Here is a 26,733-nt window from a genome sequence, read left to right on the forward strand (position 1 = left end):
TTCACCTATGTAGCCCTGCTGGGCAGGCTGTCTGAACATGCAAATACACCCTTGTTACCCTGAAATTCTTCCTTAGCCTTCTGATAGCTAGTGACTTTAAAAGACTATTCTTCCCAATTTCACTGAATTTTCTTGGTTTCAGTCCTTGCTTTTAGTGTGGCATCCACTCCCCTGCATCCTTGTTTCTGTGTAACATCTGCTGATCCTGTTTCCTGGAAAAAGTATCCATCATTCCCATTTGACAAATGCTTCCTCTTACACTTTTTTTTTTCAAATATAGTAAAGTTTTACCCATTTTCCAATCAGATAAGTTGTCCTTACCTATAGCAGACAGTGAGCCTTATAACCCCTATTTTCCTTCATTCAAGACCTCTGTTGGAGCAAACCATTCTACAGCAAATTAAATTACCCTCCACAGTCCATTTAGACATACTTAATGTGCATCACTTGAGTTTCCTCAGACAGCAGGGGACTGTCAGACCACAAAGTTAAATCCTCCATATACTCTGTAATAAATCAAGTTAATTTAACACCTCAAACCTACAAAACCTGAATTTCCTGCTCCACTTGTAGGAGAAAAGCTCACAGGAGAGCAGGCTGAGTAGCCCCTTACTAGCAGGAAGACCACTGCAAACCCAAACCTAAAAGAGGTCAAGGCTGTTCAACAGGGGACAAGCCAAGTCCCCTATCTCAACCCTGCCACATCACTTGCCTTAAATAGTCAGTGGTATTCTTTATACTTAAGCTGCAAGATCCATATGATTTGACCATTTTGGATGTCCTCTTCTTTTTCTCAAAACAGTCTCCAGATTCCTAGGTAGTTTTGAAAATGAGATTTTTGTTTGCTTATTTTTAATGACGAGGTAGGGGAAAACACTTGGTTTTTACGATTGCAGTTGCTGTGTATGTGTAGCTATTTTTAATGCAGCTGATTCACTTGTGTGTAGCACCCAAGATTAAATTCCATGGGGAATTGTAGATTTTCAGTCGTGTGCAACATTTTTTATTTAGAATTGATACCAAAAGGAATTGTCATTTTCTTTGTGCCTTTTGATTCTGTGCAGCTAAAATTTACATAGGTGCAACCTTCTAAGAAGGCTGACATAAAAGGCTGAAGTCTCAATGAGGTGAACAGGGAATTACATGAATAACTCCTATTATTAATAACGGGAGTTGTGTTCCTTTTCCCTACATACTCTGTTGAAAATTGTATCCCTAAAGAAGTTGACAACAAATATGCTTTCCCTGTTTAAGTTGCAAAGCACACTAACATCAAGGTCACTTGCTCCATTTGACGGAAGAAAAAAAGCACTATATAAAATATGGATAGAGTGTCAATCAAAACTGGTTTTACAGTATACACTATGGTAATGTGAGTCATATTGCTTTTTTATTTTTAAACACAACTAGATATGGTAGTTTGGCAGCAGTGTTTTTACAAAGGCAGCACCTTCAAACTCTTTCATAGCAAGACTGGAAATCCTGCCAGGTAAAAAAAAAATGTTATTGAAAACCTTTCTTCCCTTATAGGCCCGTTTTGACAGGAAATCTTTGAGAGGCAGCAGCAATGAAGTGCCCAGAGATTTCATCTGTCTTCTTTTGCTTCAGGAAATGCTGAGCACAGGCTCCCCTATTAGGCAAAATACATGAAGTACCAAATCCCCTTAACAATCATCTTCAGTCTACTCTTAGGTTGACAGCTTTCTGTGTCCTAGTCTGTCAAACAGGGCCTGTTACTGAGACTCATATTACTGGGACCAATGAGAAAGTTTTTGACAGTACTTTGAGGGGAAAAACATATTGTCAGTGCTTGCAAGTTATCTCATCCAATCAATTTTGCAAGGACTTAATCAGAATTAAATATATCTTACTAGAAATATATGAATTCACAGTGATTTTTCTTCTGCTCCATAGTGCTGACATAAAGATCTAGTTTGAAGGCATTGTCTATTATTCTGTGTGATTTGGTAAAATTCAGCAAATATTAGTTGCTACATTATACTATCCAATAGTATTTTTTGTTTGTTTTTGACAGATGCCAAATTTAAAATTTAAATAATGTTTCAAGAATGAAAATGACAGCTTGCAGTAATTCTGCAGGTGTCCAAGCAGATGTACTTCCAAAAATAATTAGACAAAATATGTACAGATTGCAGGAAATATGAAAAAATTGACATCAAATTTTCATGAGTAGACTCTGTATATGTTTGGGCATTTTAGCTACTTTAAAACTGTTAGTTATTAAGAAACTTACATACACTTACAGAACAAAGAATGCACATGAAATGAAAACCAGTTTAAGCCAAAAAAGTCAATCTTGTCTTTGAACATGGAGTAGGAAAAAAAATAAAAAGTTGAAGTGTCTTAAACTAGTATAGTCTTAAGGAATTTTCTTGAGGAATTTTGTCAACCAGGCAAGTAAATAAAGAGGGGTATGTAAGAAACAGTCAAAAACATGGATTCTGCCCTCAAACTATGATTTAGCACAGTGATTTCACTGACTTTTCTAGGTGTATTCATGATTTATACTAAAGGTAGTGAAAACAGAAAGGGAAATGGAGTATGTGTATTTATTTCCAATCAGCTGTATGCATTTCACTGAGTGCAGAGGTAAAGATAGGAGTGAAAGCTGATTTTTGAAGTTTTTCTTGCTTGAAATGGGGATTGTGTGTGTCTTCACTGCCCCCCGCCATGCATTCCAGGAGTAACCTTAGATATTAAACATTCTGCCCCTCTTTTTGTCTAATGTTTCACTTCAGAGTCAGCACAACAAAAGCTGAATGCCACAGATGATGGAAAACTCGCAAGTGACTTAGCAAAGGCAGAAAACAAAAATGCTAAAATAGCACAAAATAAGACAGGTGTCTCCCTAAATTCTCTTTTCTTATCTCAGTAGTTAAATGGTTCTTGAATAAAATAAACAAGCAATCCTAAGTATAACGATAGGAAATTAGGACTCTTGCTCATGACTTGACTTGAATATAACCACTTGCCTTAACTTGTTTGAATTTAAAATCTTGTTCTTTCCATTCTGTGTCTATGGCCCAAATAATCTCAGTTTCTTTTCCCAGTACAGTGATGCTGCTTTAACAAAAGATGTTGCTGATGTCTCGTTATCAAGCAGCCTATGGCACAATGTAGGTCGTTTGGGAAATAGAAGATGTGATCTTGAATATGCTAAAACAGAAGAAGAAATCTAACCTGGATTTCCAATTTGCTGGGCAGGATCTCTAATCACCAAACTATCATAGCAAGTAGTAGGCAGACCCTCTCTCTACAGTAGTTATCTAAAAAGAAAGTTGTGCTCCCACCCTTTCTCTCCTTCTGGACCATATAAAGAATTTTAACAACTAATCAAGGAACTCAAGAGTATGTAAAAAACAACCCACACCATGGATTCCTCCCCTCTTCTCCCCTCTTTAAAAGCAAAACCATTCTGGAGAGAGTTCTGCTATACCTGAAGTGAACAAATACATGCCTGTGCAGTAAGGTAGAGGGGTTAAATTTGTTCTTCAGCTTTTTCCCTTAGGACTGAATCCCACTCAGCTGAAGTAAATGAGAAGTTTGCTATTGTCCATGGACATCACTGGAGCACACATGTAGTACGGTAACAGGGTGGGGGGAGGAAAGATGTGGTGATCACAGCATTGCTGGAGGATACTGCTGGCCATTCAAGTGAGAGAAGGAAGGGAGAGCACTGTTTATTTTCCTTTATCTTTCTTTTCCTTCCTTACTCGGATTAGTAATAGTAAAGGTTTGTTAGTCACCTTGGCCATCTTCCAGCCCATCTCCTACAGCAGTTCCCTCAGATATTTTAAGTCTCTGTTGTCTTAAGCTATGGGACATCTGACATACTGCTTGGCAAAGGATTCCGCAGTTTAATCAGCACCAGCTTCATCACTGTGTTTTGGTGTTGGGTTTGGGAGGGTTTTTTTGGCATTTTACCTATTTAAGTCTCAAAACCAGAAATAGTTTCTCTTCCTACATTTGGTACTAATAGTATGTGAATTCCTCATTAATCTTCCAGGCATCTTTTTAATAAGTCCTTTCACAAATGCACCTCTGATTTATTTGACTTCAACCTGGTAAAAAAACTGTGTGTAAAACTGTCACTATGGCAGTATTTATATCCTTACTTCTTCCTACCTCTTAGTAGAGCAAATTGACATCCAGATTGTTCTGTGGAGGAAGTTTCCTGTTTCCTCATTGTTTAAATATACAGAATTAAATGGTATAGAAAGCTTTCAATGTAAAACTTCACATTCTCTCCCATCACAGTATATTTGTTTGTGTAAGAGTCTTGGCTTGAGCATTTTAGTTTTTACTTTCTGCTCTTTTTATCTCTTTCCATATGCATCATGATTCCTTTTTCTCCAGTCTATTCGTTTTCAAGGAAACCCTTTAATGTGACATGTTTATATGTGTTTCCATTGTATCTTCTATTCTATTTACACATTTTAGATCAAATGTTTTAATTAACTTAAAAAGAATGATAAAGTAACTCTACTAATGCAGACTGCACATTGCAAAAACAATATTTGTGCTTCCTTTTTCATTGTGTCCTGTGATGGGATGGATGATTTTTTTACCACCATTAAAAAAAATATGGGAAAGGTTTCAAACAGTGGAAAAGCTAAACAAAGATTTGGGGGCATTTGGACATGTCCCTCCTCCCTCTCCAGTTCCTGGAGATATGTCTGTGATGCTTTTGAAACTGTAAAGACGTGAAACAAATCTTATGGCAGATGCTATCATTCCCAGTTGAGCTGAGTCATTTTCAGACCACTAACTTAAATGGTTTTTGGATTAGGCCCTAAAGAAAAGGATGTCATCTCTGAGATGTGAAATGGTTCTTTACAACATCCAAGGATAAGTATTGCAAACAGAATTGATTTCATACTGAATCTTTCTTTTCTCATTACAATGGATTTAGCTAAACTGTCAGAAAATGTCAGATCTTCTATTTGTGCCCCACAGGACTTTTTTTTTTCAGTATGTTATTCCTTTTTTTACAATTTCTCCTTGCTGCAACACCTAGCGTTTTGCTAAAATTTTAGGTACTTTCACTAATATCTTTGACCTCTGCAAACACCAGCTACCTTCTCATTATTTCCAAATAATACACTACTTACAGAAAACTCCTTTCTGTGTTCTAAAATAGACTTGCAAGTGCATGTTAAAGGGACAGCTTTACTGTAATCCTCAACAATTCTAACAGATGAAGTATTTCATCAATTTGATCTGGTATCCAGGTAAACAAAGTTTACAGATGCCAACTGTTCCTTACGTTAAAAGGAATGTGGTGCCACAAGAGGACTCTGAGCACTGCTGTTATTCATTCAGCTGCAGACTTCTCTGCAAACAAAGGTAGGAAACTTTGTCACTGCTCCCTCTACACTAGTCAGCTATTTATTCTTTCTTCCTTCTATCCTATACCTCTCTTGCCACAGTATACAGGGTGTCCTTGTGGCAGAAGCCTAAATAATGAAATGCTTTTTGAAACCTGTACTAAAATAGCACTGATGGCGCGGTACCAACTTTGAAGTGGGCGAGCATGGCTTGAAAAAAGCAAGAGACTTCAGTCAGTGGTGTGCATATATAATAGTGTTTTCTGTGCAGAAGCAGCTGACAGCAGGATAATCCAGGAGGATAATGCAGGTGCAAAAATAGGAGAAAGAATCAGTCCAGACAGAATCTCTCTCTACTTCTCAATCTTATGAAAAATTATTTAGGTTCTCTGGGGTTTTGAGAATGAAAATGTTGCCTTGTTTGCTAAGGAGAGATGAGATTTTCCTGCTGGTGATTAAAACTTGGAGCAAAAGAATATGAAATTAATGGATACATGCAGAATGAATCAATAAGATTTTCAGTTCTCTATCGATGACTGGGAAAGGAGGAGTGAAACTACACTGTTAAATAATAATGCTTTAATTCAAATGGTAATTTGCATTTTTTATTGAAATGATGAATTCTGCCAGAAAATTGTGAAACTTACTTATCATATTCACAGAAAAAGTAATCATTTGGGTAAAACGGATGGGTTCCTTATAAAGCACCTCATCCACTGACTTTCTGATGTTTTTATTTTCTGTAATAAGATGCTGTTAAAAAATAGTACATAACAAAGAAATACTGGCAATTCTATCTCCTGTTAGGTTCTCCTATCCTGGTGAAAGTTTTATTCTTTCACTTTTTCTACTTTTGCAGTTTGCTTAGTGTAAGATCTGATTAGCTACCCCCAAGAGTTTTGCCACTGATTTCAGTGAGACAGGATTTAATTCTTATTTCTGTTACTCATGGGTTCAGGGGTCTCTGTCTTCTGCCTAATTTCCCTTATTTTGGTGGCAGGACCACTGTGATCTAGAATCATTAAGCCTTTTTTCCTCCTGCTACTTTTTGTAGATGATTGCTTGTATCTATCTCGTTGGTGCTAAAGCTGAGGATTTACTGACATTGTAATTTGTACCTTTCCATTACTACCGTTCAGTATTTCATCTGTGGGAAACTGACTTGAACTGAAATGTTCAATGTGTCAGCTGCTTCTTAATTAAAAATAGGTGTTCAAAGCCATCAGGTAACATAAAATATCAGGTAAAGATACTTTAGTATATTGATATATTAAGATTGATAGCTCAGCATTGAAAGAAAGAATAACAAGATTTCTCATCCTTATGGGAGAGCTTCCAGATGGGATGCATCACCCATAAGAAGAGAAACATAGCTATGCTAAAGAAATACCCCTTAGTTGCCTATCAGTCTGGCATTTAGCTAGCTTGGAGGACCACTGTATGCACTGTAGAAAGGCTCTCTTCCCAGCACTGTTTTTAGTACCATTCTCAAGTTTTTATAACTGTTAATCTTGTGCTTTGTGACAGTTGAAACTTGTAACCTGGAGAGAAACAAGCTCTAAGTCTGGTTTTTGAGTAGAAGCTCCTAGGATGAGGTATTGCCTCACTAGGGACTTCCCTCAGCAACTCTTTTTTCTCATTTTTCTACCAAAAATTATTAATTTTTTTTTCTGATGTACAAGTGAGTAAATCTTTATGAGACCCTAAAACATAGGCACTATACAAAGGTACAGGAGTGTAAAAGAGGAGAATTGGGGTGAACACTGCAGTGTACATGGACTGTCAGTCTGACGGAGCTCAAAGATCTCATGAAACCATCGTGTTTGCTTGAACCTGCAATAGGCTTTGCTCACCCTTAATGCTTTTGAATCAGAGGTAAACTCTGGAATGTGAAATGTTTGTCAGTCAACCATGTAACAAAACATGATCATATTTTTTACTTTCTTTTTTTTATATTATTCATAGCTTTTTAGAAATTCCCTGAGAAAAAACTGGATTAACTTAAATGTGAATGGTTTGGTTTATTATCTTCTGATTGTGTCTTCATGCCAAACTCCACCATTGCCTCGTGGCAAATGCTGCCTTCAGGGTGTTTAGAGATACAGTCTCTTTTCAGGTTCTCTTGGAGGCAAGATTTACTCTTAACAAGGGTGAGCTCGGGCCTCATGTGAGGGAAAGAGTGTATTGAATTGAAACCCAGATAACTGTAGATTAGGCAACTACAATAGTATATTTTCTCTGCATATCTAGGGAAAAAAAGGAAACAGATATATCAAAAGCTGCAACCCCAATATCTTTATCCTGTACTGATGTCATTTTTCTTTATTTTTCTTTTCCTGATAAAGAAGCCATTGGAAGACTGCAATTTTAATCAGGTTTAGTATACAAAAAAAAACCAAACCCAAAACCCCAAACTGCAATCTGCCATTGAGACAGAGACTTGCCAATATCATTAAAGAATGCTATAATAGTCAGCTTATAGAAATACTTATAGAGAGGTAAGATTCTTTGAATAAATAAAAATAAAGGCTATTAGTCTGGATATAGAGGCCAAAAGCATCATGGGCAGTCAGAAGTTTTGCTTTTATATGATTATATAGCTAGAAAAAATACTGAAGTCATAATCAATACAGGTAATCCCATGGAGAAGTACAGCTGACGTAACTGCAAAAATCAGATCTTCTTTGCAAACTGTGGTGAGTTGATCTTGGCTGGCTGCCAGATGTCCACCCAGCCGCTCTCTCACTCCCCCTCCTCAATAGGACGGGGAAGAAAATAAGATGGAAAAGCTCATGGGTCGTGCTGGTGTGACCAGGGCTGCAGAGATATACCTGCTGCGCTGTGGTCTCTCCGTGGGCTGCAGGGGAGTCTCTGCTGTGGTGCCTGGAGCTCCTCCCCCTCCTCCTCTTCTGACCTGGGTGCTCACAGGGCTGTTTCTCACACTTTTTTCCTCACGCTCCTGGGCAGCTTTTTGCCTTTTCTTAAATATATTTTCACAGAGGTGCCGCCAGCTTCGCTGCTGGGCTCAGCTGTGTGCAGCGGTGGGTGCATTGCAGAGCCAGCTGGAACCAGCCGTGTCCGGCGTGGGGCAGCCCCCACCTCTCCTCACAGAGACTCCTGCAGGCCCCACTGTCGACACTTGGACGCAGACACCCGAGACACAAACCCTGACAAAAAAATAGTGTAATGAAAGCTTGAGAAAGCTCAAAGGTAATTCTAAAACTTATTTAGATAAGTCTTAAAACTTCCAACTTTACTTTCATAAGTAGTTTGCTTCCTTTTTACAAGTGAGTTAAGAGTATCTCTCTTAAATTTCCCGGATGTCTGAAGGAGATCAGGATAGCCTATTACTCTCATACTACATGGGGTCTGGCCTGCCTCGGAACTGTATAGGTTATGCTTGAAAAGGTGCAGTATATTGGTGTTCAAACACTTAGATCTCAAAAGCTATTTTGAAGGTATCTATTTTTTTTCATTTCTATGTATTGATTTATAGAAATTGAGACTGCTTTAAATAGAAGGGACTTTTTGACTCAGTTGTGGATCTCTACATGTAATCTCTGAATCTTAAAAATACCACTACTCTCATTATTTTTAGGGGCTAAATCCACAGAGATTCAGGCATCTCAGTTTTGCTTAAATTCATCATGTCAGTGCTACTTCCACCCTAAAGCTGCAGCTCACTGTGGTGCCTAAGTTTCTACCGGTGGCCATAACTCCCTGGTTCCTGATGGCACTAGCTGGCTTATCCCTTGCTCCCAGGTGTTGCTGAGAGAGGATGCATTCCTTTGCCTATTCTGCCCTTGGGGCTTGATTAATTAAAAGCTCATAGAACACAAAATTCCTGGAGGATTGGCTTGCTTCCTTTCATCCTCTCCTGTATGCTTTGAAAGATGTAGTAGCCTCATCTGTGACATGCAGGACTCCAGGACACCCGTGTTCAAACCTCTGCTTCGACTGATCTGGACAAGGACTTTTATTAGTAGCGACTTACCTGAAAGTCTTTTATATTTAGCCACTGAGGATGCTCATTGCAAAGCTGCAGTCCTGAATTCAAGTACCTCCTTCAAGTGTGGCGTGAAAGGGATTTTGTTCTAGATCTCCCAGGAAATGGTCCACCCATTGCATATCAGAGTATAAAAAGAGGGACAGTAGGTCTGGGGTTTTTTTCCTGTTGTTCCCTTCCCTCCTCCATATTTGTGAGAAGAAAAAAAATACAACCTAGCTGCAACCTATATGTCACTCACCTATGCGTTACTGCAAATGGTAAGTTGAGTAATCACTTGTTAATCTGGAGTAAACGGTTTAATTCCTTGAGAAGGACCATTATAACTTTTCCATAGTTGCTATCATCTCCTTTAAGTGTCTTTGTGAGATTTGTCACACTCTTTCTAGGTTCGCTTTGATATTTTCTGGATGCTGAGTCCATTTTTAATGCTTAGTTGTCAAGTTACCAACAATAGTTAGAGTTATTATGCCAAAATCATTTTTGTGGATTGAATCCTTCCTGCATGCTTTTTAAGAGACATAGGGCACAATTATTGGCTAGAATGAAAGAACAATCACATAGAAACTCATCAGTTAGATGCTAAATATTAAATGAATACACCCTGAATCCACTTTTCTGGGCCCAGGGTTGTGAACATAAATGGAAAATTCTTTGTATCATCTGACTCAGAATCTACTGGATCAATAAAAACTGCAAATGCAGAGTAGCTCTAGATTTTCAAACAAGACAGAATTTCAGGTGATGTGCATTAAGTTTCTTAAGTTTATGTATCTGGTTCATACTAGATTCTAACATACACTGTTATTAATCGATATTGTGCATGAAAATGAATGTAAAACTATTAGTGTTTTGTCATGGGTGTATATTCCAGGAGTTTTATGTTTGAGAATTTGGTAAGCTGTCTGTTTTCATATACAGTAGGTTCACAGAGGTATTTCAATATGGATCTCTTTCAGATTAAAGGGAAATAGTGTTGCTTGCTTTGGAAAACATTCTTGTACAGAATATTTATTGAATGTATGGGTCTTCCCGATTAGGAGAGGATGTATAATATCTATCAGTCAGGCTCAGAAAGTAGCATTATGTATGGATTGTTGATTGTTTCTGGAATCCCATTGTAGAGGGACAATTCAGACAATATCTTTAGAAAATGTGTAAGTTTCACATCAGAGTAAATTGCTATAAAATTTCAAATATGAAATTACCAGTGTTCCTGGAATTCCATGAGATCTGCACATAGACATGGACTTCAGCTGTTAACTTCAGCCATGCCCAGCATGCAATCTTTCCTAAAGATCAATGCAGACAGTGCCAGTCTCCAGACTCAAACCCCTCTACAGTTTAAGTGACTCATGCCATGATGCTGACAAAATGGAAACTCAAATTAGCATCCTTCTATTAATTCTAAATCTCATATACAAAGAGGGAAGGGGAAAACCAGAGATAAGCCAATCTTGAAAAAAAATCTGTGATGTAAACAGGCAGTTTCCTGGTGGGCTCTCTGAAAGTAAGAGACTGAAATACTCAACCACCCAACTCATAGTTGAGTAAATCAGACCTTATTTTTGATGGTGCTAAAGTCTCCAGAAAAATGTAATTTCACCTTTTTTCATTAACAAAAGGAAGACATTGGACAGTGAAATTAGTTCTTTAATATATGCATATTTAGTGCATAATTAGCAAAGAAAACTCCAGAAATAGCTTCTTAAAAACTTTTCCACACACTGAAAGATTAGAGATGGCGTAATGGTAACAGTTAGGAAGTTCAGCTTTTGTGCCTAAGTCTCACCTGGAACCACAGGTTAAATATTAACTTTAAGTCTGCAATTTCAACCTAAAGAAACAGTTTCTCATGAAGAAGCAGAACAGCTATGATTCTATGGCACTCTGACTGCTTCTTTGATAGCTTAACGAACTGCTTTCCTGTAAGTAGATATTCAGTGTCCCTGCTTGGCATTATAAATAACATCTGTCTAGCATGTAGATGGTGGTATGGTGTATTAAAGGCTAAGGATTAAGCATTCATTAAAGGATGAATCATATTCATTATGGTCTCTTTCTGTAGAACAACCCTGTCTGCTACAAACCCAAATAATCTCTGTGATGAATAAACAGAAAATGTCTTACTGGTTATTTCCGTAGGAGTTCATTTGCTTTATTGTTCTGTTTTATGTTCTCCTCCCAGTCAGATCTTGTCTTGCAATATTCTAGTTCCTGCAGTAACTTCTCTTTAAGTGATGCTTCCATAGCCAAGACTTCCCTCGCTCTCCTCTTCTCAAAAGCTGTGTATAATCCTCTTCCATAATATGACTTTTCTTAGTTGACTTCTATTCCTGTGCTATCATCTACCTATCAAATCTCACTTTCCTTGGCTTATTTTTTATATATAAATGTCACAATTTATGAGAGATAACACTGTAAAAGCATTCAAGTTATCTTGGTCTCTATATTCATTCCTGCCTTCAATTTCTAACTAAAAGTTTTATTAGATAAGTTCAGTTTAAAAGTTATGACAGTATAAAAACATTTACTGATAATATGCTGTTAGGAACCACAAAACACACCTGTAACAGTCCTCTTTGCAGAGGACTCCACAGAGCAGAGCAGTTTTGGCCTATAATCCTTGGAAACTTACTAAACAGCATCAAGAAATTTTTAATTTTTGTATTTGGCTTTTTTCTTGCAAAACCAAAACTATTGGTACCAGCTGAAAAATTCAGTTAGAAATATACGTAAATCCAGTTCCCAAATGCTGCTTTCTCCCCCACTCCTTTTCTACTGTCAGTTTTGAAACAGACACATGGGATTTTATTTATTAATTTGACTGATTGATTGACTGAAGCATTGGTGTGATTGAAATGTTTGATCTATCATAAATTCTTGCTTCCAAATAATAAATTCTTTGATACGGACATTTAATAGAAGCTCTAATAGAGCATTATAGATTGAAGGACTGTCTATTATTTCAAATGTTGCCCTGTAACTAAAGCTCTTTTATTTTTGACCACAGAGGATGACACAGTAAACATTCCTATTGAGTCCTAGATTTGAGGTTCCAAAATGAACAGTGAGAAGAGTGTACATAAATCCTCAGCCAGTCTCTATGCTTAATAGAAATGGGTCAGGAAACAAACCATTAATAAAGTGGATGCCCTAGGCAGCCAGGGCAATATGTACTGTCACTTAGAATAAGTCTCTTCTGCTGTAGATAAAATATCTGAAGGACCATCAGTAGATAACGCCCATTACTCTCTCAGAAGCATTGTTTGCATTTAAGAAGTCTATCAAATCCTTTAGATTTCTTCTAGTATAGCAGACAGTATACAGTTGTAAATATGATGGTTGGCAGGAAAGTTCTTCCAAAGGGAAAAGCTTGCTTGTTAAAGATTATTAGTTGGCCAGGGCAGAAAAAGAACTTCAGATTTTAATGTATTCAGAGCATGAAATGGATTTGATTGCTGAAAATATATGAGAATTAAAAATGGAATAGAATGTTTAGAAGTGAGAAAAATTGTTATTTAGCTTTCAATCAGATTTGTTTGGTTATAGAGTGGTGAAAGAATTAAAATTGTCTGTAGTTTTATAGGAAAAAAGTTCCCACGTAAACTGAAATGTACATGTCCTACAGTAGGAGGCACAGAGAGACGAGAAGTGTCAAAAAAATTTCTGGTTTTGGCACTTTAAAAGGTATTGAAATTTAAATGTGTGAAATAATTCACAAATTTCAGATGTCTCTTAGTTGTGTCTTAATTAAGCACCATTGTGTTCTTTTTAAGCATTAATAAATGAAAAATGAGTATTACACATCATTAACTTTATTTCCCATTGGTGGATATCATAAACATGAGATAGGCCTGCATAGTGAAAGGAAGTGTATAAGCTGTGGAGACCTACTGCTGAGATTAATGACTCTAGGAGAGAGAGACCTCCAGTAGAGGTCAGAGAAAGGCTTGCAATAAATTCAGAGCTACATTTTCATTTTTCCCAAATTCAACAGTGTTGAGATCTAGGATTCTACTTTGGGACCAACTCTAAGATAAAAGGGCCGTCAGTTTTGTAACACAAGACATGCAAAAAAGGCGAGAATGTGCTGCTTCGTTGTTAGCATTTAAAATATTTCATTTCCCGAGATTCCTGTCTCCCGTCCCTTCCATATCTCCTGTTCTTTGGAACCCTGACTAAATGCATGTATTCACACCACCATCACAACAGCATCTGACTGCCTTGATGTCTTCCCTCCAGTGTTTTCTTCATTTCACTGATGCAGTGCTTGGCAGGAGATGCTGCAGTTACAAGGCCTGCAGTTTGTAATGGGAATGAATGAATGAGAAGATGAAATCAGTTGAGCAATCACCTGTCACACATCTAGTAGACTATCAGATACTCTGTTTATTTTCCTGCCTACGAGAATGATAGGCAACTATACTTCATTTTACTAATATGACTAATTTTTTAAAGTACAGTGTACTTGAGGTGAGAGGAACACTGTCTCATGACGGCGCTAAAATTGGCAGCTGCCAGCAAGCCTTGTTGTTGCTGTAAGATTTGCAGTTCTGCTCTGATGGGGATGGATTCTCTCTCTCCTCCCATTGAGATGAATGCTGTAGCAATTTCAGGTTTTTTACTGTGTGCCAGTGTGCAATTTCAGTTTTTTACTGTGTGCCAGTGTGCAGTTAGTGTTTCCATTTGCTTTGCTCTTCATTCTCTTCTTAATCATACTTTTCTATTTCCTTTTTTTTCTTTTTTATTATAGGCAGACCTAGTATCATTGTCCATAGTTAAGATTGCCTAATAGTTTCTATTATAAGATTTGGTTTTCAATTGCATTTAAATTTGCTAACATGTAAGAATTCAGGCAGAAATGTTTCACAGAAGTCTCTGTCTCAGAGTGCTGATGACCGAAAGCTGCAGCTCACACAATCTCAGCAGCAGTGTTAAGGGAAGAGGTTTTTTTAAGTGCTCTAAGATTCAACTGGGAAGGTATGGTATCACTATACTTTGAAGAAAACATGCAAAAATATTACTACCTTTGTGTCAAGGAGCACTTTCTTCATCCCTGCAATTAATATTCATTGAGACTAGGCTCTGAAAAAAAAATTTCAGTTCATACATGTTATGTAGAGAATTTTGAGGAACTTAGCTGTTAATTCACTGGAGATTTCCTCTAGATCGTGGGTGCTTATCATCTTAAAGATCATCCATACAGACTGCACCTCAGATGTGCCATTCTCCCTGTTGAGAATGGACACAACCCAGGAACGAGGAGGTTGAAGGCCATGCAAGTAACTATGATAGTGGTTTTTTTCTAATTTTAAGGGACTGTTTAATTTTTCAAGTTTCTTCACCTTTTAAAATGTTTTTGCGTTTTGATGCATAAAAGGAATAAGATAAACCAAGCTCTGAATTTGAGTACTGAATTTGCGGTCAGTGTTTTTCATGGCAAAATGTCTACCGAAAATCTTCTGTTCATGCATACATGCCCCAGTTCCCTGGCAAGCAAAATACATATGCAGATTTTGCTCATAGAGGCATCTTTGATTCATTTTGGACTGAAAGAAACTGATATATTCAGGCCTTCAAAACTGGGCCAGGGGGGTTTTGGGGTCTCGGTTCATGTGGGTGCTGTAGGTCCCGGCTCAGATGTTGGGACTGTGCACTTCGTGTGTATGGCAGCATAGATACCAATTGAGAAGGACTTCAACTGAAGATTCTTTGCTAATCTGATAGATGGGATAAAAATATTTGTTTTAAATGTCCTTTATAGAGATAATTTTGTGGAGAAGTGTATTTGTTTGCTCCCAGTCATTGGAACTTACTTTCTTCAGAGAAAGATGTGTGTGCTGAGAAAGACAAGATTTTGTTTTCCTTGGGTAGTTCCATTTCTTGTTTTAAATGGTTTCACATGGGGAAATAAGCCGTTTTCTCAGTAGTGGCTGATCTTGATTTTGCATACTCATTTTGCATCTTGAAGATGATGGAGACCACATTTGCTTTCCTGTATTCTCTGAAACAGACAAGTAATTTATTTTTGTTATGAAAGACTTTACCTTTCTGCCTGTACTGCTGAAGCAGACTGAGGACACCCCATATCCTTTATCTAATTCTGAGGCAAAACTCCCAGTGACTTAAATAGCAAATGCACAGAGCACACATTTACTTTTACATGATATATCACTCCAATGACTTTACTGAAGATTTGCATCAGATCCTTGCTCTACCCTGTCTCCTACTGCAGTTTTTATTACGATACTGTAAAATATTTAGCTATGCATTGGGGTCTAATCTGAACCTACTCATGTCAGTGCAAAGACTCCCCTTGACTTCAGTGGGTTTGGGAATTGGGCCATGAAGAATAGGTAGCGTTTTTATGTTGCAGGAGTGTGCCACAGACTAAATACATTTTTCACTCTAGTGAGTCTTGAGAAAAATATTAAATAGGGGTTGTGCTCTGGGAGGGACTGCATTTGGACCTATAATAGGGCAGTCATTAACCACCTTGTTCATTTAAAAGATATCACTCTAACTTGTCTACCTTTTTCTTAATTCTGATTGTAGAAAAATAATTTACTGTGTACAGTCTTGTACAAAAGCATGTCTTTGAAACATGCCTTCAGAATACTTAAAAATATTTTAACTGCTAAAGCTGCCATATAGATTCCCCTTTTCATGTTTTTATTGCACATATCGTAAAAGATCTACTGTTGCTCATGTTTATGTACAAGTGTGGCCACTAACCTTGCCCCACTTTCATAGATTTGTTCATCTCGTGAGACACTTTGCATGCTGTAAACTGAAAAAAGATACACAATTAAAACTTGTTAAAGATAATTAAACCGAAGTGGAGGGGAAAAAAAACCTGCCTCACTGCTTTGTTCATAATAATAGTCTCTGAACTATAATTAAATTCTTCCTTCCAATAATTGTATACATACAAAGGAATTTTCCAGATAGCAAAACAATACAACGATTAAAAATGATTAAGAAGCTGATTCCAAAAGCAAAGATGAGCCAGGGAGGGTTGGAAAGATTTTAGGTGCCTCTAAATACACTGTACCAGCTGGGTACCAGATGGTGTTTGGCTACTTGCACCCACTAACTGAAAATATCAGAGGAGCAACTACACTATTGCCAGAATCAGTTCCCTCCCTTAAATAAAAGTGGCACTCTTGGGAATCACTTGGCAGTGCAGACAAATTTCCTGACAGTGAGATCTATTAGATTGTGGAATAGCCTCCCAAACGCAGAAGTAGACGCCAAATTGCTTGGCATGTTAGAGAGGCTGGACGAAAGCTAGAAAACGTACCAGAGAGATGTGCTACTCTAGTGAGGTGGTGACTTACTCTGTTATAAACATGGAACTAGGGGAATTAGATAAGAATGTCACTGCTTTCTTGAGAGTAACTTTAGAATATTTAACTGTAGCTTTCACGTTGTGCTTGTTTGTATGGAGCATCAAGGAAAGATTAGAGAATCAATGTTGGCTGAAGATATTTTTTGTCTGACTTGTCTCTAATCAAAAAATCAATCAATCATTTCATGGATATAGTTTGCTTCATGATCTTGGTAGTTGTATGCTTTTTTAAAAGTTATTTTGTACTAGGGTAACGTACATATTTTCCTCCGAAATGTTGTCAAGGCATCTTGCAGAAACAATAAGCATCACCAATATGTTATACTAGACGTGCAGACATCATCAGCTTTTGTGGATAATGAAAAAACTCTTATAATTTGTTCCTCTTATCTGTGATCAAAAGATAATTAGAAAGAAAGGAAAGATAATTAAAAAGAAATTAACTTAACTTTAAACTCCCATTTCTGTTGGCTGTTTGAGAGTCAAGCCAGAAATAGGAAGCACATCGCTGTATGAAGCAGTTTGCTAGCAAGAAATCATCTCCAAATTGTTAGAAGTGTGATTACATTAATTGTGTCCAAAATGAAAGGTTAAAGAAATCAGTAGAAGCACTGTATTATGGAATACAAAAAAGGGAATGATCTGATTAACTAATGAAGGTTCCAGCCTGTATGGATGTTGCTGGAACTTGTTTGCTATTTCAGACTAGCTGAATCATTATGTCCAAGGAAAGAGTAGCAGAAAAAAAGTAAAATATTTTTCTTTTCTGTTTTGTTATTATTTATTTATTCATTTAAATGAATAAAAAACCTTGGGGACCTAAAGCCTCCAGTGTCATTTGAAAGTAGTATTTTCGATTTCAGCCCCAGCTGCAGATCTTTTGTCTTTGAACTAAATGCAGCTGGGGCTGAAAGCGCCCTTGGCAGAGAAAAAACAGTTGTTTTCAGAGGCTAGGCTTTGATTCTGCGTATTTCCTCATTGCCACTACAGACTAATTTTTGCCTGTAAGTAGAATTTAAGTCTAGTGTTTAAAACCATAGATCTGCCTGTGCTGAGTGGCATCCTTGTAGGCTGCACAGAAAGGGTACAGCCTTCTCCACAGACTCTCCTACCTTTTGAAAACTTTGAAGTATCCCCACAGGAGCTCTTCTCAGTATGAGAAAATCTGGAGTTTTAAAAATTCAGTCAGCTTACAGTCCAGTGTTAGTTTGTAATGATGGACAGAAGTAAGTAGAAGTACAGTGCAGTCCTTTCCAAGTGTGTTGCTACTCCTCACTCAGAGCTTGCTCCTCAGTCTCATTTAGTTCAGAGGCAGCAGGACAATATCACAAGATAGCTAAAGTCTATGTTTTGATATTAATTCCTTTCAGAAATCTAATTTTGTGGAAAGATTGCTTAAATCCCAGTAGCACACTGCTTCTCTTTGTTGTTGTTGGGTATTTGCCAATCGGCACTTACTAGAAAAACACTGCTTGGGACAGTTTGCACATGTTGTAAGGGTCTGCTGTGCTTCAGATGTTGCTATGCTCAGATTTAAGCTCTGTGACCATGAGAGAGTGAATGGTGATGATCAAAAAACCTGTTCATCCAGTGTCCAAGTCTCATCAACTTTTCCCAAAGCTAGATCATGGAGGGGTATCAGAAACTAATAATAGAACACTGAGTTTATTTTGAACTGGCAAATTAAGAAAATAAATCCTGTCCACAGTAGCAGCAAATGTTAACTGGTTTCTGCTACCAGCACCCCACTGCTTTTACCTCACTGAAATGCTAAATGAAGTTTTGGTAGGAGATTGGGAAACCACAGCAATATAAAAATAAATGTTCAACCAGACTCAGGTCGTGGTCCCTCATTAGCCCTAAGGAGGAATACAGGGAACAAAAACCAAATGCAGACCCTGACCAGCTGAGATTTTTTTGTCTGAGGAGTGTGCCAGTGTAATAAGGAACTGACACAAAGCTCACAGCATACAAAATCCTTCCTCTTCAATCTTTGTTTGCAGGATGAGGTGCAGGGAAAGCAGAGTGATAAAAATACTGCTCTTATTCTACAAGTCCTGGTTTTGGAAAGGCTCTGAGGGTCCCAGTAAAACAAAGAACAGAATTTAGGGCATCCTTGAAGATATTCTGGCCAAAAATGCTTTTTGCATTCCCATGATTGACAAGTTGAGAAAATGGGACCCAAAATAATTTTCTAATTCACCATTTATCTAGATTAGTATATATTTTCTATAAAATACCCATGAACATCCAGGTATGTACAGACAGACCCTGTTAGTGGGAACCCAGATGTGGACAACTCTAAATGATTTCTGTGCAAAAAATGTGTGTACATTTAGATAGACACATATTTGAAAATGCGGCTACCTTTGTTTACTTGTTCTTCAAAGCGGGACTGTCCTTTCAGGTTACACAGGTCAGTAGGAAGAAAGCTGCTTTGCTGTAACTGCTGACTTCTGTGAAGACCGAACTGGGCATTTGACTTTGGTTAAGTTACATCAGGGAAGAACGTGTCCTTCTCTATTCCACTTTGCAGACTTCTAAAAGATTTGTTATTTCAAAAGAGTATACTGAGTCCATGTGTCCCGGTTTGCTTTCTGAAGAACTGCAGTTAAACAGAACTTTTCTGAGTTTATTTTTTTTTATTTCTACTTGTCTTTCTACCAGAGATAATTAATTAGCTTTTTAACATGTAATATTGAGCAGCATCTTAGCAATCAAGTAACAGTGGAATATTTGCCATAAGACTGAAATAATCCTACTGTATGTTTCTAAAAAATAGACTTCAACTTTCTCTTTAACCTAATCTAGTGATGTGGAAACTGTTAAATGTCCAATAATTTTAATTCAGCAGCAATTTTTTTTTTTTTTTCTTCCCCTGTAGCAAGCACATGCAACATGCATGAACTAGTGGAGGAGATCTTGGGAGCTCATGAAACAGAGCTGACCCATCTCAATGAACAGCTTTTCTCTTTTGTGCTTCTGTGTACTGCACATCCTTTCAGAACACAGTCCCAAATCGTAATGATGTCCCAAATCACAGGATTAATGTGTCTATGAACAGACCTCTTATGCCTCTAGAATGAAGTACTCCTTGCTAATTTCTCTTCAAGACACCAGCTTAATTGCATTTTAAACAAATGGGCTGCTTTGCTGGCCAACTTTTAAATGAGATAACAGCAATGTTCACTCTCCAGCAGTGATGAGTGCCTTGCAGTAGATTCAAAACTCTGTTCAATAACAGGTTTAATCTCACACCAGCAGATTTACTGCAGAATAAACTGCCACTGAGCTCATAATTAGTAAAACAAAAAAACCCAACCTACTAAATATTATTTTCCAAAGCAGCAGGCTATGTTTTAGTGGAAATTTTTAGTCCTTTTCTTTGTGTGTTTTATTGATTTTATGTATGATATTGGGAATTCATGCTATGATTTAAGATAATGGTCTTTATCGATCACTTAAGCAGTTGTTTAGCTACATAGTAACAAAATGATGCTCCCATTCACGGAATATGTGATACTGACAGCGGGGAGACCACAGTGCTTCCCTTCTTAATGTTTATTTCTTTTTTCCAAAAGCATATTCGCTGCTGGAAAACAGCAACTGCAAACATTTGTGCTTTAGAAACAATCTTCCCATAATTTTCTTTGTTGCAGCTATTAGTAGCCAATTGTGATTCAGTGATACCCAGTTCAACAAACAGATGTTCCAAAGTATATTCTCTGCAGCATGAAAACAAATATTAATGAGGTAATCGGAACTATTGAGGAAAAGAAAACCGTGAGTATGTAGTTTCTAATATTTGAAGTCATGCCCTTCAGTGTTTTCTTTTATTTAGTGACAAAGTGAAGTTTCAGTATCTAACTGTGTTTAAACACCAGAGGGCAAATTTTTAAAAAGGCTTAATCCTAGGCTCAGGTTTTTGTGTGCACACTAAGTTTGTAGTCAGGAAGGAGAAAGTTGGAGAGTGTAGTTGAAAAATCTGGTCTCTGATAATGTAAAAAACCCCTCCCAAGTGATGTAAAGCAGTTGGGAGGAGGGCGATAGATGTCTAGCTTACAGTATGCTTTCTTCTTTTCAACTGCTTGTATATATGGTGACTGATTCTGTCTATGAAAGTTGGGGTTTTTTTTAAATGAATCTATGTATAATTAGTCCACCATCTAAACTACAGGCTAATGATTCCTATTTCACATACATGTTGGACATGTACTATTGCATTAGATACAAGTAATTATCAATTTAATTAATTTCAAAGATTCTTAAAAAAATTACAGAAGGCACAGCACATCCTGTAAAGCCTCCTTTTCAACAGATTATTTTTCCCTGGTTAAGATATTATATACAAGAGTATTAAAAGGCTAAATTTAGTACATTGCTTTTACACTAGAAATCATCTATTTCAAAAGGATTGTGATATTGCAATCATTGTGATGCAATATACATTATCCACAGCAATTGTGTTAAGGAATAGAACCTGTTTGGCTGTGCTAAAATAAGTATGGAATGATTTCTTTGGTTGTTTCCACATTTTGAGGCAGGTGTGTCCCAGAGGAGTCAGTGCTGTCCTGGTGCTCGGATTGTCCATACCAGGGGAGCCCAGGTTTCCTTGCAAAGGAAATGCGAGTGTACAAGGGTGTGGGGCACAAGGATGCCTCATTATGCATCCAGCTCGCTGTGCATCTGATGACCAGCACTCAAGTAACTTCACAGAATTGGCTTGTCCCAGGTTAGACACAGGCAGTGAAATTCATCTCACCACATAGCCACCCAAAGTATCATTTCTTTGCTCGCTTTTCAGATTTTATAAAAGGCTATTATGTCTTTATTAAGTTAGGGTAGGTATTGTGCAAGGCTACAAAAAATCCTGCCACCTCATTCTATCCAAAATAGTTTTCCTGTTTCTATATGTGCAAGTTTTTATAACCAAATACAAAGGTACCAGGGGTACTATAAACAAATATGAAGGATTCGAGCAAAACCCTTCACAAAGATCTGATGTTTGTCTCCTTGTTTGTCAAACCCTGTAAAAATAATGATCAATGGCAGCACAAGCTTGTCACAGCATCAGTGTTACTCAATATAAAAAAATACAATTTTTTTTTTAAAGTAATCTGCACTTAGATATATGAGATAGTGTGAATGCCCTTCTTTGAACAGTGCCTCTGCAGCTGTAGATCTGCTAATGTACTGTAAGTGCATTCATTAATTCTTGTGCTTCTAGCTTCCAAATTGTTTGAACAGTGGCATTGACTTCCTTATTCTGACAAAATAGAAATATTTTTGGTCTCATTTTCTGTTTTCCTCACTTGGCCAAACATGAGAACGTTTGTCTAGAGAAGCATTTGTAGTGCAGAAACAAGAGTAGAGGAGATGAAGTTAATTTTGGGGAAGGGGTTTACTAAAAAGAGTGAAGAATGTTTAGTGTCCTGCTTCCATTCTGCATAGCACTCCAAATTTTCATACTATATCAATTAGTATCAAGAATGGCTTTTTTTAAAAAAAAAAAAAAAATCAAAGCATAGCCAATAGATCATAATGGAAGAATGCCAATTTGAATACTTGGGTGTAGAACATACCAGCTCAGTAGTTCATCAAAATATCAGAAGTCTATCAAAAATGTATAATGTAGAATTTAACTTTTAACTTCATGAACAGCCTGGGTTTCAGTCTTTTATATATGTACCTCATGAAAGACGTTAAAGATTTTAGTATAATGAAATCTTTAATTCAGATCTATCTATACTGTTCTTTATTTGATTCTGGTTGCCTGTGCTCTTCTGATGATAGCTGCTACAGTAGCAGACTGATTTATACCAGTCTTACTTGTAATTTGGACAAGAGGCAAGGACTCAGGAGTTCTGGTTTTATTTCTTGGCTCCAGCATAGGCCTCCTTGATGCCTATAATATTTTTATGCATCTGTAAAATAGAAGTTTCCCTACCTGTGCATTATGAGGATAGACTTTTTACTGATGGAGTCACAAAAATTCTGTAAAAGTCATGATCATACTATCTAGATAGCCTTACTGATAATGTTCAGTATGTTCTTTTTTGCAATATTTGTAAGTGCTGATCTTTTATATCTGATCTAGCATATTGTACCTGAATAATATTCAGACACCCTCATTCTCCAACTGGGAGAATTACCTGGTTTAGAATTGATTGTTCATTGCTCTTGTCAATGGAATGTATTTTTCTGACCAACTTGATACTTTCAAGGTACAGTCCCAAAAGTAAAAATGCTTTTTAATGTCTGCTTGTTTGTGCATTGTCAGCATTATTGCCATGCCTGGGTGTTCTGAGCCTGCTGCAAGGAGCTTTATAATTTAGAATAATAATACATACAAGCTCAAGAGGAAATGAAAGAAATTGATTAATGCTATTTAATATATTTATAGGACATTCCAAAATTTTTAATGTTAAAAAGGCAAAATTATGGATGCTGTAAGAAAAGGCCTTTGAAAGATATAATATGTAAGACAAGACAGGTGGAAGAGTAGTGTTAAGAAACTTGGAGAAAGATAAGGAGAGTTTACCATGAAACATGGTGACTCACTAAAGGAGATGTGGGAAGTGTGAGTGGGAAGGGTAGGAAAGGTGAACGACCTCTGCCAACAGTTTTAAACAGAAGGCCTGTATGGAGTCTAGAGGCATGGAAAGTACTGATAAAAGCTAAATTGAACTGTTACATAAAACACCACATTCCATCATAATATGCTGCACAATATAAATATGAACAATACAAAGTGTGAACATACAATTTGGAGTACATGGTAAGAAATTGCTGCGTAGGATATGTGTTAGCTTTAAAAGGACTACATATGTCTTCCACTAACATCTTCTATTCAGACTTCTTCATGTATCAGGCCTCTAGCTGTAGCATGTTTGGAGTTCTGAAAAATAAAATTAAGTTCTTCTCATTTGCACCTGAATGGTGATTTAATCTCCCTGCTAGTTATTAACTTGGCCTTAGATCCATTTTGGCCTTACAGATCAGAAACCTTTACGTTCTCTCTGTACTGTGGAGATGGGGTATCACAAATATTTTTTCCTTTCACTCCAAGAAAACCTCACAGAAAACCTGTATCATAACTCGAGTATTTTCTCTGTACAGGTTACCAAGGGTGCCATTTCATTAGACATGGTGTTGTAAGCCTGTGCAAAAGCACATTTAGTAGAAGCTGACTGTTGAGCAAATTAGTTGGTGGAAGAGATTAATATTTATTGTTTTCCCAGCACAGCAAAAATGCTAAATATATTGTGTAAAATCCATTAAGTATCAGCAAATACTTTAAGCTACAATAAACTTACTGATTTTTAATATTGTCTTTTATATATTTATTACCATCCCAAAGTCCTTTTTTTTTGTGTGAGTATTCAAAACCAAATATTTTTAATCATCCTTAGAGGAAAAAACCAAACATAATAGTATGGAAATATTTCTTTCTATGGTAGCAAAAATTGTTTTGCCCAGTAAAAGTTAATTTTGTTGCTAATTTTACAAGATCTCTCTTGTTCTGTCACACAAAAAAAGACAGAGAAAAAGCAACTGCAAAGCTTCATGCTGTCATCTGAAATCTTTTGATAGTGCTTTGATGAAGATATTTGCTAAGGATTACAATGAACATTCTTCCTATTCTGTTACATGATTCTGTGGATTGGAGCCTTCTCAGCTGCATTTTGCTTTGACCAAGAAATATATCTTACATATGAAATTTTCAGTAGCTGAATTGGAAATAAGGTAAAAAAGCATCACAGATGGAATGTTAGGAGATAGGACTCAGCAGCAGGAGATATATTAATGGCTGGTGGATAATTAGCAACAACTTCATGTTTCAGTGTCACTTTTGCCATGGGATTGATGCAATGAGCCTGTTAATACTTGTTCACAGTTTGATTTTAGTAGGTATTTTGCTACAGCTGCAGCTGCAACTGCTACAGAGTTTGTGTGCGCGCAATACCATATATGCACTGTGTGTTTGGATTTGGCTGCAATGTTTTGGCTCTGCATGAGTTTTATGTTTCCCTTATTGTTTGTTATTTGCCATCCTGGAGTTGGTTTATTTCCACCTTTCCTGCTCATTCTCAGGTTTGCTTGGAACAGCCTTGGCTGGTGGCATGAGAAATTTCTAATTGTAGGGGAAAAGAGCCAGTTTCCCTGTAAAGCAAGCAGTGATTGGAGTGTCAGTGAATATGAGTAAGCCTACCGATTCTTTTCTATTATGTTCCTCTTTCTCCAGTGTTTCTACGATTAGAAAAACATTAAGAAGACAAAGTGTGAGTGATAAGACAAAAAAGAGGTTTTGAAAAACATAAGGCAAAACTTTTGTAGATACACTAAGAATACTAAAACATTGCAAGGGATGGGTGAATTACTTAAGCTGTATGTAATAACGTACAAAATCTTCACACCATAAGGTGTGAATATTGCCTGGTCTGTTTACAGAATTGAGCTGACCTCTGGGGTGCATTGAAGAAGCCTATACTTCAATTTCTTATGTAGCAGAATCTGAACAAGAGTAGTGTGTTTTGCATTCAGGCACATTCTCTTTTTTTAAAAGAAAGAATAGGTTAAAAATAAAAACTAAAATACTTTTTTAGAGAAGCTAAACTTTTCTTCCCAAAACTAAAGCAGAAAGGAGCAGCAAACCACCATAAAACTGGGGGGAAAAAAAAAAAAAGGGGGGGGGGATGAAAATAAATTCATATCAAATGATGTAGTAAATGTCATATTTAGGATGCTTATGAAAGATATTGCAATAGAAATTTCTCTGAGTAGAACTGTGAAGAGTACAGTTTTAGTCTGCAAAGTATCAAACATCTTCAGTTTCTCCATCCTGAATTCTTTCTGTAATTTAAAGCCAGTGATATATCAATAATTATTTTCATCTTTTTTTTTTAATTTTACATAAGCTAGAGAGGCAGACATTCACAGATTTAATTTAAAAATGGGTAGAAGAGCAAGAAAATGCAGTATTCTAGATACCCACTAGGCTCACTGCTGACAGGAGCATCAGCTTCTTATGTTGAATGTTGGTTACCATCAGTTAATTGGATTAGATTCAATCTCTCTGTTCTTAAAAACTTTTGGTTTTTTAAGTTCTACAGAAAGTTAGTATAAATGAAGGACAATCATGCAGCAGGTTCCATTGTGCAGTAATATTAATGTTCTAGTGTCTACACGTAATCCCTTTTCACAAGGATTTCTAACTAAAAAAAAAAAAAAATCCTTTGGGATTAAATTTAAATTTTCAGGGAAGTAAAAATTCTAGATTCATTTGGCCCCCTTAATTCCAACCATTTAAAAATATATTAAGCTATTCTTTAAAGCTTCCTAGAAGTTTGGGGAGAGTTGTCTTGTATTTCCTATTTTTTCATACATTTATTGGATACCAGACTTGTTTTCTATAATGAAAATTTCCTAAATCAAGATGGACTGAGTGTACATTTTAATATATTAATTATCTTTTGGGGCGGTAAGGAAAATACATTTCACGTATGTAAGAACACCTCTTTAGCCAAAATTTCATAAGGACTTCTAGTATGTAAAGTTATTGAGCATGCAAGGCTCTGTGGATGAAGAGCTCCCCAGGTATACACTGATGGGGGGACTGGAGCTGTTTGTGTCAATGGTTTGCAAATAATGGGTCTCTGGGAGAAGTTAAAATTGCAATTTTCACTCCAGACTATGGTGCATTTTAGGATGAGCTGAGTTGCTGTGAGGCTTTCCACTCTTCAGTGCACCTTAGGCGGCATTTCTTATACTTCCATTGAGATTGTAACAGCTGGCCATTACAATCAATCAAGTGACATTTCAGGGGTATTTTTTCTTTAATATTAAGGAAAAAAAAAGGAGAAATAAAAATATTGAATTGTAACTTGTCGCAGAAGGATGAAGGAATTTATAGATTTACCTTTGACTGTAAAAATCAGGTGCTTGCAAGTGAATCACAGACTGATCGTGCCTTTGTTTTCATTTGGGACACTGCAGTATTTTCTGTTAATATGTAAACACTCTCA

Source organism: Harpia harpyja, chromosome 11, assembly GCF_026419915.1.
Source record: "Harpia harpyja isolate bHarHar1 chromosome 11, bHarHar1 primary haplotype, whole genome shotgun sequence".
In the NCBI taxonomy this organism is placed as follows: Eukaryota; Metazoa; Chordata; class Aves; order Accipitriformes; family Accipitridae; genus Harpia; species Harpia harpyja.